The sequence below is a fragment of the Chrysochloris asiatica genome, unplaced genomic scaffold (genome assembly GCF_000296735.1).
Source record: "Chrysochloris asiatica unplaced genomic scaffold, ChrAsi1.0 scaffold00061, whole genome shotgun sequence".
Classification (NCBI taxonomy): Eukaryota; Metazoa; Chordata; class Mammalia; order Afrosoricida; family Chrysochloridae; genus Chrysochloris; species Chrysochloris asiatica.
In genome coordinates, this window is record NW_006408579.1 from 3,493,855 (window position 1) to 3,500,309 (window position 6,455).

Consider the following 6,455-nt stretch of genomic DNA (forward strand, 5'->3'; position numbering starts at 1 on the left):
ATCTTTCTCCCGCGGAGTGGCTGGTAGTTTCGAACCGCTGACCTTAAGGTTCGCAGCCCGATTCGTAACCACTACGCTACCAGAGCTCCTTTTATTAGAAGAAAATATTTGAGTTTCCCTTCCTTGATAGGTTTCCCCCTTATACAGATTCAGACTTTCACAGGTTTTACTGTGTGTATACTCTTAAAACATTCCTGTGTTATTCTAAAACTGTTTTCTTTACCTAGTCAAGCTTGAAGGGGAGAAAATAATTGGATGGGGTAGGTTACAAGGTAGGAAGCGGTAGAGAGCAGAGTAGTCATTCCTGACTTTAAAAACAATATTGCCTCAGAATAAAGTGTTCATTTCACCTCCAAATGTTTTCCACAGAAAGGAGGAGGCCTCTGTCAGCCCCACCCCAAGGAGAAACCGACCACTGGTCAGTCACCATGATGATTTACTTAAATTGCTCAAGACCCTGGGAGTTTCTTTGCTTCCAGGAGTGCAGATTTTAAAAAGACTAGAGCTTAAATTCTTCTTTGTTTTTAGTTTTTTTTTTTTTTTTTCCTCTTTGTGCTATCATTCAGTTTGTTTTCTTATACAAATTACTCATATCCATAGTGTTGGTGTTTCCATGCACATTGAATAGGTCTAAAAACAACTGCTCACTAAACAAACTGCTTTTCAAAGCACAAGAAAAAGGAGTAAGACTCACCTACCAAACATGAGATCATTTTTTCAAGTTCATTACCTCTTTCCCTCACCCTTTTTTTTGCACCAGAGAACACATAGACCACACCTCAAACTCTAGCTCATACCAGAGAAACTTAGATCAACAAAGTAAAAAAAGAAAAGGAGTAGGAGGGGAAGAAATCAAGAAACACAAACTGTTGTTACCTTAACCCTGGCCCTGAAACTCAGACTAAGGGCAGACAATTGTATGATTTAGGGAAGAAAGTTGAGATGGATCTTTAGATCTGGACAATTGTTGGTGCACTTAAATCTTGATTAGGATGAGTCTGTGGGAATGAAGAAAAGAAGAAGCTGTTCTCAAAGTCAGATACCACCAGTTTTCCTAATTTTAAAGCTTTAGACCTGTGATGACCAACATGGTAACTACTAGATGCACAGGACTACTTAATTCAAATAAGTCTGAATTTCATAGGAAATTCTGCTGGGCAGTGTTTCCCTGGATCCACGTGCTTCCCTATGATGATCAGAGTCTTTCTCCCACCTGCAATCAAGGACAAAGATGCCAATAATGATGCAGGCACTCTCAGCCAAGTAAGGACTAAGGAGTGGGCAATGTCAGTGGGATGACCCAGTTTCAGGGCAAGATGCTGTCGAGAATCCTTGACAGAACTCCTCATGAATGTGATTTCTGGACCACTTAAGGAATGGTGGCTCCCTCAGGTTGTGGGCAGTCTGCATGGTCATGATCTTAAAAAAGAAATTCTGAGATTTCATTTCTTCTTTCTTTATTGATTGTTGTTGTTGTGTGCCTTCAAGTCAGTTTCCAACTCATAGCTATTCCAAGGCTATAAGTTTTTATGGCAGCAGAGAGCTTCGTCTTTCTCCTTCTGAGCCCAGTCACCATTTTTTTTAGCCATTTGGATGTAAAGTCTGTGATCCTTCCCAGATCGTTAAAAAATAATACATAAATGAGTTCATTTTTAAGTCTATTGAAGCAGAAGTTTTTCTCATTGAGAAGTTAATCAAAAATATTTATTTAAAAAGTTCTTCACAAAGATACATGAATGAACTTCAAAAAGTTCACGAAAAAATTACATTATCTGATAATATCAGTTTTCCATGAAGTTTTTGAAGCCCCTCATATAAGTTTTATATATATAAATGAAATTTCCTGTTGGACCCCTAGATTCCCTCCCAAGAAAGCACCTCAAGCACTCAGAGTTTTATATATATATATATATATATATATATGAAATTTAATATATATATCATAAATTGTATATATGTATTCTATAAATATATATTTATTCTAAGTGAGATTTTTGCTGTCATACTTAAGCAACTCAGCTAGTCAAATTAAAGATTCTTTATTGAGCATTTCCTAGGACAGTTTCAATAAAGAGTCTTTAATTTAAAAAATTAAAAAAAAAATTAAGATTAGAAAATATTGTAAACTAATTATAAGTGAAGTTTTAGCCTGATTATCACAAAACATAATAGTAGCATTACTTGAAACTTAATTTTCATTTTAAACAAAAATATTAAAACAAATTTATTTAGTGCCTTTAAATCCTGGTGAAGCAACTAATTGGTGACAAGTAAAAAGAAATGATAAAAATCAACATTACATAGTTAATTTGCTGACTTATTTCAACTGGTATATTTATTAAGCATAACTGTTTTCAGAGACGAAATGAGTAAATTGTCTCACAAACCCCATTGTGAGTTAGCAGGATCAAATGTTTTCTGACAAGATCAGAAATCTGTCTCTCTGCCGCCATGACAGATTATTAAGAAGGAGTATGACTCTTCCCTTAAATTTCCTTTTGCTTTTCTAACTCCAAGAGAAAAGTAAGAGGGAAGAAGGTCTATGAAGGTGTCTCTCTGAGATTTAGTCAGCTTCTCAGAGTCCTAGAATTTTTCTGGGTCTTTCTGTGAGGAACTTTGAAGTTGAGAACAAGGGTCCCTGAAAGGACTTTAAACTGATTTTGGAGAATAAGACAATAAAATCAAAGGTTTTAAGAAAGTAATTTGTGTAGTTCAAAGTTAAAGAAAACATTGTCATCGCAACATTCTAAATTAGAAAAATATGACATGCTTTACTCATCAGGAACGTATCTTCTTCCCCTTTCCCTGTCTGACCCCTAGGTTCCCTCTCCAGAAAGCACCTGAACCACTCAGAGTGCAGTGGGCTTCACTGCAGAATGCAAGCAGTCTACTCACCAAGCCCTCTCCTCCTCTTCTGTCTGTGCTGGCCCACTCCACTATCCACCTTAGTCTCAGGTGCTTTTCTACCCTGCAGCAATTCTTAGAACCTCCAGGACAGGAAAAGGTGGTCTGTGATTGGGAGGAGGCATCTCATGGGCTGAACTTGATGCTGCCCAGTCAGCCTCATTGGAGGGCGGAAGTATCAGGAATCTTTCAGTCAGTAGATTTTTGCTTTGAAACGAGGTGACTCATAAGGAAGTTCCTCAGCAGGGCTCAGCTCATCACTTCTCTGCATTCATCCTAAGTCCACGCTTTACTAGCTTGTTTTCATTTTTATTTAATTTGCTTTTATTAATGTGATTTGGTCATTACTCCTGTTTTTGTGTATCATCTGAGTCAGGGGTCTCTAGAGAAACAGAATCAGTGGTACAGATGTGGAGAATCAGGTGGTACAAAATGTAAATACTCTCAGCTGCTAACCACAAGACTGGTGTTTCAAATCCATCCAGAGGTGCCTCAAAAGAATGGTCTGGTGATCTATTTCTGAAACATCAGAAACACAGCATTGTTCTACTCTGACATACATGGGATCACCATGATTTGGGATTGACACAATGACAATGGGGAAAGAAAATTATATATAGAGAAAGTGACAACTTGATTGATAGACTTCAAGGACACGGTCTCATGCAATTGTTGGGAGCTGTTGTTGTTAAGTGCTGGTGAGTCGTTTTCCACTCCTAGCAACTCTGTGTAGGGTTTCTGAAGATCTGCAAGTGGGGGCTGGCAAATACAAAATCCGTAAGTCAGGTGACAAACTGGAGACTCCTGCAGGTTTGTGTACCAATATGTGTAGGTCAGATAAAGGAGAGAAAGCAGGAGTTCTGGCAAAATGTCTATTTATAGCCTGGAGACAGAACACACACACCCTTTTTGTTTTGAAAACCTTCAACTGATTGATTGAGGCCCACCCACATTATGGAAAGTAATCTGCTTTACTTAAGGCCAGTTGATCTGATCACATGAAACTATATCTACTAGACTAGTATTTGACCAAACAACAAGGCATCATAACATATCCAAGTTGTTGTTGTTAAGTACCACTGAGTCAATTCCAACTCAGAGAGACCCGATATAGGGTTTCCAAGGAGCAGCTGGTGAGTTTGAACCACCAGCTGTCCAGTGCTTATCCATCAGAATGCCATAGCCAAGTACTGTAGCAATAATTCTCTTTTTCTAAAAAAAAAAAAAACCCAAAATTTTATTATTAATTGGGTGAAACTTTATAGAAGAGATCATAAGTTTAAGATTCAGTAATTCCAACACATTTTGTTTCATCTCACTGATTGTAATCCCTATAACGAAACATCTCTTATCCCACCTCTTCCCTGTGTTCCCTATTTTTATTCCTCATCCTTTCCTATCTCTTTGGAACTTTGTCCTTGAATGGCTGATTATTTCAAGGAGTGTGTTCCTTGCTAGTGTTCTCCTTATCTACCTTACTATTGTTTAGCTGAAAATTGAGGCCTAAGGGCCATAGTCTTAGGGTTCTATCAGGGTCTTTCAACAAACTGATATAACACTGGAGGCACTGAGTCATCAATGCCAAGAAATTTGGAAGGCAGCTACCTGGCCAACTTATTGGAAGAGATCCATCTTTGTGCCCATTCCAAAGAGAGATGATCCAACGGAATGTGGAAATTATCAGACAATATCATTAATATCACATGCAAATAAAATTTTGCTAAAGGTAATGAAAAAACACTTCAACAGTACATTGACAGGGAGCTGCCAGAGGTTTAAAGTAGATTCAGATGAGGACATGGATTGAGAACTATCATTGCTGATGTCAGATGAATCTTGGCTGAAAGCAGAGAATACCCGAAAGATGTTTACCTGTGCTTTATTGACTATGCAAAAGCTTTCAACTGTGTGGCTCATAACAGGCAGTGGACAACACTGCAGAGAGTGAGTATTCTGAAGCACTTGATTGTGCTCATGATGAACCTGTACATAGAACAAGAGGCAGTTGTTTGAACAGAATAAGAGGATGCTGAATGGTCTCACATGAGAAAAGGTGTACACCAGGGCTATATTCTTTCATTGTACATATTCAATGCTCCTTAGAAGTCAAGATGACCAGATTTCGTCTCTCATACTTTGGACATATTATCAGGAGGGAACAGTCCCTGGAGAAGGATATCATGTTTGATAAAGTGGAGGGTTAGTGAAATAGAGAGAGACTCCCAATGAGATGGATTGGTACAGTGGCAGCAACAATGGGCTCTAGTGTAACAGCAACTGTGAGGATGGTGCCGGACTGGGCAGTGTTTCGCTCTCTTCTCCATAGGATCACTAGAAATCAGAACCAACTCAATAGCACGTAACAACAGCAACATCTATCGTTCTTGGTGCTCATAGTAGTGCTGGTACATGGCTAGTTATACAGTGTCATGTCCAGTTTTAAGTTCTATAACTGGCATAGACTTTATTTACAGGAATAGTAATTATCCAAGTAATGCTCATACTATATAGATGGTCCAAAGACTAATAAAGGAGAGGGTCAAGAGATCTGTAAACAAATAGATTGGGAGGAATTCAAGCATAGAGAGAGAGTTAAGGCAATTATCTGACAATGGCAGTTTCAAGGCAAGTTAACAAACCTGGTGACTATAGGGGTATGTCACTGAGTTAAATAATCCTGGTGCTATACATACTGTCAAGGAGCTCTGGTAGCATAGTGGTTACGAATCGGGCTGCGAACTGCAAGGTCAGCAGTTCGAAACTACCAGCTGCTCCGCGGGAGAAAAGATGAGGCTTTCTGCTCCAGTAAAGATTTACAGCCTCAGAAACTCTGTTAAGGGTCACTATGGGTCAGAACCAACTCAACAGCACATAACAACAACATACATACTCTCAGAGTCCTGGTGTGGGTTAATGCACCAGACTGAAAAAGTGGTTTGAACTGCAAGGTTGGTGATTCAAGCTCACTAGGTGCTCCTCAGAAACCCTATACAGGGTCACTTTGGGTCAGAATCGACTCAATGGCACTTAACAGCAATAACAACATACATACTCTCAAAGTTTTCATCACCAGGGGCTTCACGCTCTCATCTATGGTGCCAGAGAGGCAGTGAAATGTTTCTCTTTATAACTACTGCTTTTTCTGAAGGGACTCCTTCTAATTGACTTTTCTTCTTCTTTTAAATGGGGAAGGGAGGGAGTTACAGCGTAAACTGGGTAGGAATGTGACTGGTACCATATCTGGAAGTTCTCTGAATTAGAAATGCGGGTGCTTAACACCTTTTGCTTTAGTTACCAATCTGAGGAAAAACAGTGAGAATACCCTTTGATTCCTCAAACCATGCTGTCTACATTTTAAATACTTAGTAAGTCCTTGGTGTGTTGCATATATTATGGAGAAGGAGTACCCCAAGGGTTCTTTTGGTTGTCCTCTTTACAGAAGCAAATCTTCAGACCTTTCTTCCATAGTGTAACTGGGTGGGTGTGAATTGCCAACCTTTAACTTAGTTGTTGTTGTTGTTAAGTGCCGTCGAGTCGGTTCCGACCCATAG